The sequence below is a fragment of the Rhyacophila brunnea genome, unplaced genomic scaffold, assembly GCF_057557595.1.
Source record: "Rhyacophila brunnea isolate RB1 unplaced genomic scaffold, BYU_Rbru_1.0 scaffold_1, whole genome shotgun sequence".
Lineage (NCBI taxonomy): Eukaryota > Metazoa > Arthropoda > Insecta > Trichoptera > Rhyacophilidae > Rhyacophila > Rhyacophila brunnea.
The window spans coordinates 24,912,572-24,925,440 of record NW_028232751.1 but is presented as its reverse complement, the minus strand read 5'-3'; the positions used below and the strand labels follow the sequence as shown (position 1 = coordinate 24,925,440).

Genomic DNA, 12,869 nt, shown 5'->3' with positions numbered 1-12,869 from the left:
AAAAATTCAAATGTAAAGTAATAACGTCTCGTTTTTTAGACAAAAATTCAACTGTAAGGTGATTAACATCTCGTTTTTTTAGACAAAAAATGAAATGTAAGGTGATTAACGTCTCCTTTTTTTAGACTAAAATTCAAATAGAAGGTGATTAACGTCTCGTTTTTTAGACAAAAGTTAAAAAGTTAGGTATTTTAGTTCTCCCGAACAGCTTTAGCGCTATTTTTTAACTATTTTTCCGAATTTTCAAAATTATAGTATTTTGGGCGTACTAGACCTGTTTTATATCGTACATGGTACGCGGGCCAAAATGATAGTACAAATACTATAAATATAGTACGGTTGGCATCACTATGTTCGACCAAATTGCTTCGGGTGTTGATATATTCCACTTGCGTGATGGTGAGTTTAGTTGGGCGCTGTTTTATAAATTCTTAAAATAGGGTCTCCTTAGCAAACTCGGTGTAGGTACTTCTTTGAACTACTATAGATGTATAATAGTATTTTCACTGCGTTTGTATGTTTATATTATGTTCTCTTTTTATATTTCGCGTCTGTCGTGTTCACTTGTCGGATTATTCTTAATTTCAGATTTCTTTCAGAATATTTAAACGTATCTAGGAGACCTTGGAGTTCATCTGATTTAGTGGTTCTGTGTTATTAATAATTGGAAGTGACGGTCAACGTAAGCAAACTTCTTCTGTGTATAATAATATCATAATACACTAGGACGTTGTTTGTCAATGTGACAGTCGATTCTAAACGACAATAACTACCTAATAACATATATATATATTCTTCAGTCATTATAGAATACGAAACTATGCTTGCAAGTTTTTTTTCCATTTATTTATCAATAAATAGTATGGCAGTGGACCACTCGTGGCTTGTGCAAAAAGTTATGCTCAGGCTCTATTAATCTAAAGATGGCGATGGAACACCTCATGAAAAAAAAAAACAAGTCCCTTCGCTGAAGACTGAAATTGAAAAAATCACATAAAACCCTCTGTATTAAAGACAAGGGTCAATTTACGCTTTTCATAAATATATACAATTTTACATGAGTTTTGTATTAAACTTTAATAAAAAATATGTAAAGTAAATGAATTTAATTATTTTTTTAACATTAAGTGGACGAACCGGAACCCAATTTTCAAATTTTCCGCTACGGTCCATTTCAAATTCTGAAGAAAAATGTCGAATTATTCCAAGGGTTGTTTATTTGTACATTTTCATTTCGCTTTGGTACTGACTAATTTAGATCATACCTCATATCGGAGTATTATTTTGAACTCATTAAATCCATATAATGTGTGAGACTTTCATCATTGTTTTTTTTATCGTAATGGATGCTTGGGTTTCCACCGCGTGTACTTCTTCCTTCTTTCCTCGACGTTTCGGGTTCGTTACAGAGGCCATTATCGAGAGAGATCAAGAAAGATCTTCAAGACAGATCATCTCTTGATAATGACCTCTGCAACGAGCCGGAGACGTCGAGGAAAGAAGGAATAAGTACACGCGGTGGAAACCATCATCATCGTCAACCAGGATCATTAAGGCCATTGTGTTAAACAACTTAATTTTTTTTGGTTACATGTAAATTGTACCTACGTAAAATATTTCACCGTGGCACAGTTTGTTGTGTGCTTTCTTATCGGAAAGAGATGGCCGTAAACCATACGGTCACAAATTTTATTAGATTTAATATAAATATTAAATCAATTTTCATGGTTGATATTGGCAAAATTCATGAATTCAAGAATGAAAACCTAACCTAACAAATAATCCAATATATCGGCTATTTTGAAAATTAGTTTGCTGCTGGCTTCCTGTAAACTGAAGTGTAAACCGACAAGAACCGTGTTTTATTTAGACATGAATTTTATGTCAGTACTATACGACCCAAAAAAGCTTGGACGGTCATATATTTTCGATACAACATTTCACGGTGAAGTGTGTGATACGGCGAGCTGCATACGTACAAGTTTCCGGATACGATATTTTTTATACCATATTATTCAATCAATATTAAGAATGGGTATAACAGGAGCCAGTGTGATTCATATTTCAGTTGAAGAGAGTCCCCTGAGCGAGTACCACGTCATTTTAAATCAAATTTACAACAAAATCCCTGGTCATCGAAGATTTTATTTTAAAAACATAATAATTTTTGTCAGTAGAGCAATTCATTGCAATGATTTATTAGATTCCGTCACCGCTGTTTGCCGGCCGGCCGAATGTAAAACAATGTGAAAAATAATAAAAGTGCATGGGGTGCCTGCACGATAATGTTTATTTTTAGGCGTTATAAATTATTTCGTGCATTGGCTTTTTACTCAACCAACAAAATCCAACCATCAAACAAACCAACAAACCATCTAAGTTCTACTGCAGGGGTCGTCAACCTTTTTATGCTTACCGCCCACTTTTGCTTATTTTTCATGGTTAAAATTTCCTTACCGCCCACCAACCACTATATTTCATTCCAGTATATGGGTGAAAGAAGAGAACTTGAGCCTGATGTTGTGTGACTACATATTTTTTGTCTGGTTCAATTTTCGTTAAAAACAAACATTGGTCTCTTTCAGTGATTTATTTGTTTTGTCATGATAATGTTATTCACCACACTGAAACCTGATTCAACAAGATAAGATGTGGGAAAGGGTATTAAAATATTTTTCATTGTTTCCCACATTTTTGGATACAAACCAGGCATTTTTTTTATTTTGCCAAAGCGTTTGGCTTCCAGAAATATTGAAAATATTTTTGCTCTCATATTTCAGTTCCAACAACTCTTCCTGATAAATTATATTGACCTCATCCAAATTTACAGTGAAAGGATTTATCATCCAATTAAATGTCTAAATTTAAAATGTCTTTAAATTTCATTTTCATATCAATTTAAAGCCTTTCGATTTCTTCTGGTGTTATATCTTCTTTTATAGATAATAATTCGGGAAATTGATACAATTCTCTCTTCAGAAGGTTACTATGGAGAAGATCAAGTTTTTCGATGAATAAGGGCACAGTATTTTTACAACTAATAAGTGTTTTAGTGGCACCATGAAGCTAGAGGTTGATTTCATTAAATCGTTTGAAAATATCTGCCAAATAAAAAATCACCATGCTTAACTGTTTTCAATTGTTGGTAGATACGAGGGTGGGTCAATAATTCCTTAGAAAAAAGCATTAAAACAGTTTTTATTTTTGTATTTTTTTTTTATTTCTCAACATAATCTCCTTGGAGCTCAATACACTTGGTTAGACGTTTCTCAATTTTTTTTAAACCGTCAGAAAAATAAGTTTTCGGAAGGTCCTCAAAATAAGCATTTGTCCGATCGATGACTTCTTCATTTGAAAAAAAACGTTGTCCACTTAGCCATTTTTTTAAGTTTGGGAAAAGGAAAAAGTCACGTGAGAAAAATACGGTGGGTGGTCGACCAATTCGAACTTCAATTCTTCAATTTTAGCCATTGATCGTAAACATGTGTGAACACGGGCATTGTCCTGATGAAAGAGGATTTTTTTCCTGTTTAAATGAGGCCGTTTTTCTTCAATTTTGTTTTTTAGCTGGTCCAATAAAGATGCATAATAATCCCCTGTTATTGTTTTTCCTTTTTCCAAATAGTCAACGAAAATAATTTCACGTGCATCCCAAAATACAGTAGCCATAACCTTACCAGCTGATTTTACGGTTTTCGCCTTCTTTGGACATGGTTTGCCTTCGCAATCCACTGCTTTGACTGTTCTTTCGTCTCGGGAGTATAGTGGTGTATCCATGTTTCATCTACAGTCACAAAGCGACGAAAAAATTCATCCGGATTGCGTTGCATGAGCGACAACAGGGCTTTAGAGGCCACCACCCTATTGCGTTTATTGTCGACTGTGAGCAAACGCGGCACCCATCTTGCAGAAATATTTTTCATGCCCAATTTGTCATGTAAAATAGAAATGACGCTACCTTTTGAGATCCCTGTAACCTCAATTATCTCACTCAACTTTAATCTTCGGTCACTTAACACCATATCGTGGATTTTATTGATCATTTCTGGTGTAGTCACCTCTACAGGACGTCCTGAGCGTGGTTCAACCTTTGTTGATGTACGACCACGTTTAAATTCATTTAACCAGTTATAAATAGTTGCAAGTTAAGGAGCAGATATGCCGTGAACTAAATCCAACTCATTTTTTATTTCCTTTGCTGTTAACCCTTTTATATTAAAATGTTTAATAACAGCTCTAAACTCAATTTTCTCCATTTTCCATTTTTCCATTTTCCACAAGCAAATTTTTTTTTTAAATGTACGAGAAACACACAACAACCCGACCAATCTGATTAAAACTTCGCAGCATACTAAATCGGTAGTGCCGCTGCATGAAAACAAACCGCTTACAGTACTAGTCGCGCCACCTGTCGGCTTTTCTAAGGACTTATTGACCCACCCTCGTATCTCCCTCGTGATTTTCCTGTAAAACTGCACGATACTGTCATATAATGCTACAAAGCGAGACAGGCATGTACCTACCTTTAGAGAGCCAACGAACTTCTGTGTGTAAAAGTAGCCTGATTAATTGCTCATCATTGTCCTCGCACAAAAGTCAAAATAGCATTAGATTTAATCTTATTAACCGCCTTAATTATTATATTTAACGATGAGTGTAGACTTCCACTTAAATTCTTAGCCACAAGATGTTGTCTGTGGACCACACAATGAACACATAAAACGTTTGTCACTTCTTTCTTCTTTATCGTCGTATTGAATTAAGGAAGAGGACAACAAATATTGCCTGGTCGAAAACAGCTGCACATCTGTGAGCATTATCTTACCACTTTTCGCAAAGATAAAGCATCATTTCAGCCTGCCTTTGGTTCCCAGAATGATATTCTAAGAATTTGCAATTAGGCACATGTTACTTTCTAAATGCAGCAATGAAAAAAGTTAATCTGATCACAATGTGTTTAAAACTATGCCGAAAAACAAAAATTGTGAAGCCAAATTTTCAAAGAAAGCAAAAATCACCCACCGCCCACCACGGAAGCTTTACCGCCCACTAGTGGGCGGTACGGACCCGGTTGACAACCCGTGCTACTGTATAATAAAAAATAGTTACAGCAAACTCCCGATTATAAGGCTTGCGGATTATCGGTGCATGAATTTTATTTTTAAAAAAACACTCGCTTTCGTTAAGATGATTATTGGTTCAGGCTCGAAATTCAAACTGGTATTAGAAAATCATTAAAAGAATCCGGTAAACAAACTAAAATCACATATTTTCTTTATAAATCATCATCTATCAGCCTGAATCTATCCACTGCTGGATAAAGGCCTCCTCAAGCTGCATCCACTTCTCTCGGTCCTGTGCGTTGCGTTGCCATGAACTTCCGCAGAACTTTTATCATTTCATTGATCCAGCGGCCTCTAGGTCTACCTTGCGGACGTTTTGTACTTCTTTGATGCCACTGGATGGCTAGATTTGTCCAACGATTGTCTCTTCTTCGAGCTATGTGTCCAGCCCATCTCCATTTAAGGCTTTTAATAAACTCTATTACATCGCAAACTCTTGTCTGCTTCCTTATCCACTCATTCTTCTTTTTGTCCTTTCGCGTTGTGCCCAGCATTGAGATCCTCCATACCACGTTGTGCTACTCTAAGTTTCTGGATCTCTCTTTTACTTAGGGTCTATGTTTCACACGCATACGTGATCACGGGAAGCACACACTGGTTGAACACTTTGCGCTTTAGGCACAGTGGAAGGTCACTTTTGAAGACATTATTCAGGCGGCCAAAAGCACTCCAGCCTAGTTTGACTCTGCGAACAATTTCATCAAATATACATCCATATGTAGACACTTTTTGTCCCAGATAGATGTAGCTTTTCACCTGTTCGAGCTGAGTGGCATTGATGAGGATCTCTTTTTGGCACGCAAATCAGTTGAACATGACTTTCGTCTTTGTTAAATTTATTTTCAAACATTCTTTGTTACTTCAGCGAGTTCCTGCATTCTGCTTTGGAAGTCTTCCGAGTCTTGCGAGAAAATTACTATGTCATCGGCAAAGCGCAGATGACTCAGGTATTCTCCATTTCCAAAAAATATGTAGCATTGATCTATGCATTACATTATTGTAGAAGGTGTGTTTATGCTAGTGTATTATGTATCATGTATCACTTATCTATTCAAATCAAACCATTCCCTGTGTGAACATGACAGACACGTCAGGATGAGTACTCTATACAACAATGACAGGCAATGACAGTTCATACATAGACAACGGGAGGGGCTGAAAAAGTAGGACCGGTCATTGTAAATGTATCGGCTTTCTACTTGAGTCGGCAATGGTCTGACCCATATCCTATTTCTGAGATCAAAGAATGTTTCAATGAGAGTAAATATAACTCATACTTTATCATATTTAGAAGTATTTTTATTAACATGAAAAGAAGGCTTTGAATTTAAAACTTATCTAATGTGAAGATTGAATCTGATACGTTTCAACAAGTTTGTTAATATCAGGCTCGAATTAACATTAAAACAGCAAAACAGCCATAAGTCGCCACATTCAGTAACTTGCAGCCGATTTCTCTTTTTAGTTAGCAACGTTGCTACAACACTAAATCCACGTTCACACAAATACGACGATGGGAATGCTATCAGAAATAGTTGAACAACCGACCATAACCCAGGGTACAGAGAGATTCTCTTCTGCAGCCAAAATTCTTGGTAGCCATTCTTGAATTTAATTTTCAATTCTTCGTTTGTTGTCAGTTCTATAAATTCTTCTAACTGGGATGATCCTGCTGTGTTGACATTTGAAAAAGGATCCAACATCCAGTCTGGTATGTATCTCAAGTGGAGTCGTGTCTAGATTCCGTCGGATTTTTATAGATAGAATTTGTTTGGCGTCGCCCCCCTGAAAGCCTCCAGCGCCCACTTTGAGAAAGAATAGTCTAAAACGTAAATTATTATATATATTATATAATATATCTGTGTGCGAAAGGAAAAGCGCGATAAGTCGAAAATCGATACTTTTCAAGAGAGGCAAAACAAAATTTGCGTTTTTGAGAATATTCTTAAAATTATTGTAATTAAACGGAAAATATTAAATTTGTTTTGCACTTGTCTATTAAAATTGATATACTATGGTATAAATATATGAGATTTTCAATAGTTATGGATTTTACTATATTTTTTTGACATATCCCTTTCTTCCTTTCGTATTTTTTTAACAAAGAATATAAATTGAAGACTTATCTCTTTTGACATGTGGGTACAAAATGTGTGATTTTATTATTGTTTTATCATTTAGTGACGGTTTAAATTATTTTCCCCCTCCAGACGGAGCATATGGATTATTATAATGTCAATCGTGTAATCTAGCATTTATTATTTCAGGTGTAAGATGTAATAGTTTAGTACTTTCATAGGGTATAGGTGCTGGTTATTATTTAATAAAAATATAGTTTTATTTTAATACATTTATATTTGACACAATAATATGTACATATTTGATCGATAGTTAAAAAATAAAACCAAAGGACATTTTATTTTAATACACAGTTTTACATAGTAAATCTTTTTCTTCTTCTTTCACCCTGTCACGACCCAGCGTTGGGGCATAGGGCAAGCACAAGTTCGCGCCACTTCCCTCGATCCATCGCCAACTCTTGCGGCGTTAGGTACATATTTGACAGCAGTTAGAAATAATACCTAGAACATATGATTATATTTTATTACGTTTATATAGTAAAAAATAGTAACATATTTGACACAGTTTGTCAAGTCTTTCATGAAAATTATCCGGATTCATACCTATACGGTACATTTATCTGGGATTGACAAGCAAAACTCATGACAGTCTTTATCGATTAAATAATATGTAGAATACCGAGATTTTTTTTCTTCTCCTTATTAATTTGCACTGGACCACTGTAACATTTAGGAGGTTCAAGGACAGCATTATTTGCCATACCTCGGCGACTAAAAGATATTGACTGGAATTGCTGCAAATCATCAAGGCTATTTTTAAAGAGGATGTTATTAGCTTCAGCACCTTTTTTTTAAATTGAAACCACTTCACCTGCTGGATGGACACTTCAAGAGACTGGCAAAATCTAAAAACATGTTGTACATTACTTTGACTACAATATTATTATCTTTTTTCGTACAATTTCTAACTAGATTGTACCAGTCTCTCGGTCTCTCGAACTTTCATTAAGTAGAAGTGCTTGTGTATTGGTCCATGTACTCGCAGCATGTCTGCAATCAAAAAACGGTTTAGTTATTAAAAATATACTACAAAATCTTTTGTCTATCGATTGCTAATACAACGCCTCGCATCATAAAGAACTGAATAAACGTTATGTAGATCTACATTTATCTAAAATTAATACCCTGATTGTTTAATGTGTGTCATCAAATTTACCTTCATTATCATCTTCTGAACTGTAATCATGTACAAGGGCTCGTGTCGGGTCAATATGTTTGCTGCTTGAATAACTGCAATCATAAAAAGGTTTTGTTATAATAAACACACTAAGAAATCTTTTATCTATTGATAGTGAATACAAATCTTAGCTACTTAAACAATTGAATAATCCTCGAGTAGTCTTGATATTTCTGTAAAATAGCATAGTTGTTGAATACCATTTTATCTTCATTATTATCTTCTAAATCAGAAAATGGCATCATGGCTTCAATTTCTTCATGCATCATGAAGCATTCATTATATCATAATTAGTAGTCAATTCAGTACCTGCAATAACACATACACAATCAATAGTAAATAAAGATATATAAAGCTATCTTCCCCGAAATACTATTACATAAGTACTTAAAAATTCAATTCCTTTCACCCATTGCATGTCGTTTACTACTAATGGAATATAAGAATGTAAAGCGGGCGATTCAGCTACTGCGATTTGATGATTACACACAAAACTTTCCATTCGCTGAGAAGCCACAAACCAGCGACTATTTTGACAGAACCTAGTTCGTTTTTTTACCGGGATGTTGCTACTGCGCAGACGCAGTAGGCTCACACGCCGGCGTGTAGCGTGTAAAGTTGACCGGCTTTCAATTTTTCTCGGTAGAGTGTTTACAACCTGCTTGTTAGCTTGTTCGATGATTACACTGGGCGACTTTACAGGCAGATTGTAAAGTCGCCAGCAAACAGCTCGTAAAGAAGCTCAATGTAATTGACGCTTAAGACTACTGATCCAGGAAGCATTCAGTATATCATAATTAGTAGCCAATTCAGTACCTGCAATAACACAAACATCCTTGTAATACTATCACTTCAAATATCAATTCATTACTATTTACTGTACTAATGGAAGATGATAATGTAATTTGAAACCATAAAATAATGCTAATGATAATATGTGCAGCACTGTTGAGTAAATTGAAATATTCGTTGAAATTGTTGTTTAATTAATTATCATCACTTTAATGATTGCAATAATATTGAGGTTATGTTATGACATTTACTTGCTTGTATTATTTTGAGACAATTCCTTCGCACGCCTCATGATTAATTCGATTCTTTCACGAGACATAGTAATAATAAATTGAATTATAGCTTATAAAGTAGACAACGGGATGGGCTACCTAAAAACGCGACGTATGGTCACTTAGGTAGGTAGGTATATCAAGAAATTTCAAGCAGCAAAGATTGGTTTGACAAATTTATACTGAGGCATTCTTTACAGGTATAAGTAATATTAAATTCCGAGTAAACTGCCAGTGCAGATAAAGATGATGCAATCGAATTTATTTTTTCATATTCTTTTGTATATTCAACATTCTTTCATATTTTCTGGAAACAAATTATGTACTATGTAGGTAGGACTGCTTGTATATTTTTTATTCAAAAATCATTCAAATTGGTTTGGAGCATATTAATATGTTTAGGTATGTAGGTACATGTTCTGTCACTCTTTTTCGAGAATGTTCTTATTTTATTTTGAACAAACAATGCTTTTCTCTGCTGAGAACATTCCAATGGGTATAAGTAAAAAAAAACAGCAAACTTTAGTCTGAGACTGCATAACATCTATAAATAGAGCATATTGTTTGGAATTCATTTCAATGATGTCATGCCATTGTTTAAAATGAATTTGTTTCAATACAATATAGGGTAAATGCACTGGTATCCAGACAGTTACCTATTTGCTCACCTTATTTTCGATTATCTTTTCCATTTTTAGAAGAAAACAAAATATGTTATGATTTATAAATGTTTACATATATATTCTTTTGGTTTATAAATATTTTAAAAATCTATATTTAGGTAAATTACTATCATATTTCTCATGTTAAGAAAAATGGTTGGTTTTTTTAGTCTCCGGACACACAATCTTAGTTTCCGGACGTACTATTTTTAGTGATCGGACAGATTATTTCGTATAGAAAATAAGACAAGTATTGGTGTTAAAAAAATATTTTTTCACGTTTAAACAATTTTAGTTAATACAGTGATGCAATAAAAGCAGAAATAGTTCACAATGAGCACTCGAGCAACTGCTAACTTGAAAAAAAAACATATTTTTATTTATTCTATGTGTTTCTTTCATATAGTTCTGTCGAAGTAATTTTGAGTGCAAATTGAGCAAAGCAAAATGAAATAAAAAACTGAACTTCATAAATCAAATGGTAAAACTAATAAACATCTCAAGTGAGTTGACCAAATTTTGACATTAATTTTTATTACATCCAAAAAATCTTAAACTGTGTAACTTTTGTTTGTGTTCTATAATATGCAAAGCAGGCTTACAAAAAAAAAACATACTTGAGAACTGCTGGCAACTAAATTATTGCCATTGATAATTTTAAAAAGGTTCAACACTTCAGTCACCATAATTATATTTCCAAACACACTAAAATAAATTTCAATACTAATCCTAATCCCTTCTCTGACGAAAAATAAATGTTTTCAAGTGCTATTTTCAATCATAAATATAAAAGAGAACTAAGTGTAAAAAATCCATGCTTGAATCAAGCACTCTTCAGTAGTTTTACAGAGAAAAAAATGCTTCAGTGCTATACCCCCAACCCAATAGCCTGGATATGTGACTTTTTACAACATATTAATTTAGGTCTAAGTTTAAACAAAAATTACATACAAAATCTTTTAGTGATGCTTCACTATAAGATAACATAGACATTGACCTGAATTTAAGGTGAAACCAACAAACACATCCATCACAGCCAATGTTCTTTAATAAACCATCCTCAACATCACTTTCTAATTCATCAGAACAATTTTGGCAAATCGCCTTTTTCGCTTTCCTTTTTTTTATTTTATTATTTGTCTTCTCTTTTCTAAGGAAGACCTTTCATCTTTTATGAATTGCTGTACTTTTGTCATCCTTCACTTTTTCTTCTATGATCTTCCTCCACGCTTCCGAAGAAATGGCGCTTGGTGCTTTGACAGTGTCTTATTATTCTATTTTTACTCCCAAATTGAGTAGGTTTGGGGTAAAAAGATGAGATTTTAATGTTAAATTGCTCACACTTGATGAACTGGTGCTTGCATTTGACGTACTCGTACCAGCTATTGGAGATAATTGTGTAAATACATAATAATTAATTAGAAAATAGCTTTGTCCGGTCATTCAATATTGAATTTTAGTCGCCGGACAGCAGGATCAAAATTATAAAATCGTGTCCGAAAACTAAAAATATTTACAATTCTATGTTTGTCCTTTTCTAACTTGTATAAAACCAAGCAAGCCTCGATGTGATACTGTACATACACAAATACTCAATGTCTCTTATAAATTCAGTGCCCGGACACTGCGTCCGACAACTAGAAAAAGATAAAATTTTGCATTTTAGTTGCCGGACACCAAATATTTAACTAAATTTTACAAAATACATTATTTTTATCATTGAATAATATACAAGAACATATTACTGAATAATATGAAACATCTTTGAAGCGAATACATGAAATAATCATAGTTTTAACGTACTTTTTGTATCCTTCGTTCACTAATTATATTTTAAGAAATCGAATATTTTTTTTGTGAGTCAGCATGTGCACCACTACTAATGTAATACTATAGAATGAATTTCTTTGTGCGTGAAAAATATAATTTTATTGGTCAAGGAACAATACAGGCACAATATGTGAGTCATCCTATATATGAAACTCTCATACTTTGCTTATTTCCGTTATATTTGTACAAAACTGTCCGTATACTGAAGCTGTCCGGGGACTAATGCAGTTACCCTAGGTGCCTATTGGGTTTTTAAAATAATTCTAGTACCTAATCTGTATTATATTATAAACTGGCATCACACAGAAAGCATTGTGCCATCACCTTTAACTGTTGCGAGTTTTCAATGGGAGGGAACGAGATGGATGCTGAAGCGGGGGGGGGGGGGGGGGGGGAGAACCGCACGATGGACTCTTAAGAATTTCTAATGCAAATACCACAATCAAAATTATTCCACTGTTTACAAATTCTAGAGTTTAGGATTAGGTACATGTAAATTGTATACATTACATTTCGCCAGAGCACAGTTCACTGTGAGCTGTCTTACCAGAAAGTGATGGAATTGAGACTTTTATGCATTCTTCTTATGAGTATTGCACAGTTGCGATTTTATTAGATTCAATAAGAACATTAATTTATTATTGATTTGTAGGTAGGTAGCAAATATATTCTGATGCATTGTCATTATCAGATATTTGGTACTCGAGTATGACAATACTTATGAGCACCTACCAGAATTTTATATAAATTTATAATATTATTGTATATACTCTCTCAGTAATCAGCCACCTAAAAAACCAGACAAGTGTCCAATTAGTGAAAGCAGCGGATTATAGGGCATACATACAAAATATGGTAAAAATTAAAACAGG

At 34.0% G+C, this 12,869-nt stretch overlaps 1 pseudogene across 1 annotated transcript in view; it reads left to right on the top strand.

Annotated features, from left to right (window-relative positions):
* The window catches only part of LOC147079613 (cell cycle checkpoint protein RAD1-like), a 42,547-nt pseudogene that overhangs the window by 17,558 nt on the left and 12,120 nt on the right, over nt 1–12,869 (top strand). The window lies entirely within an intron of this gene.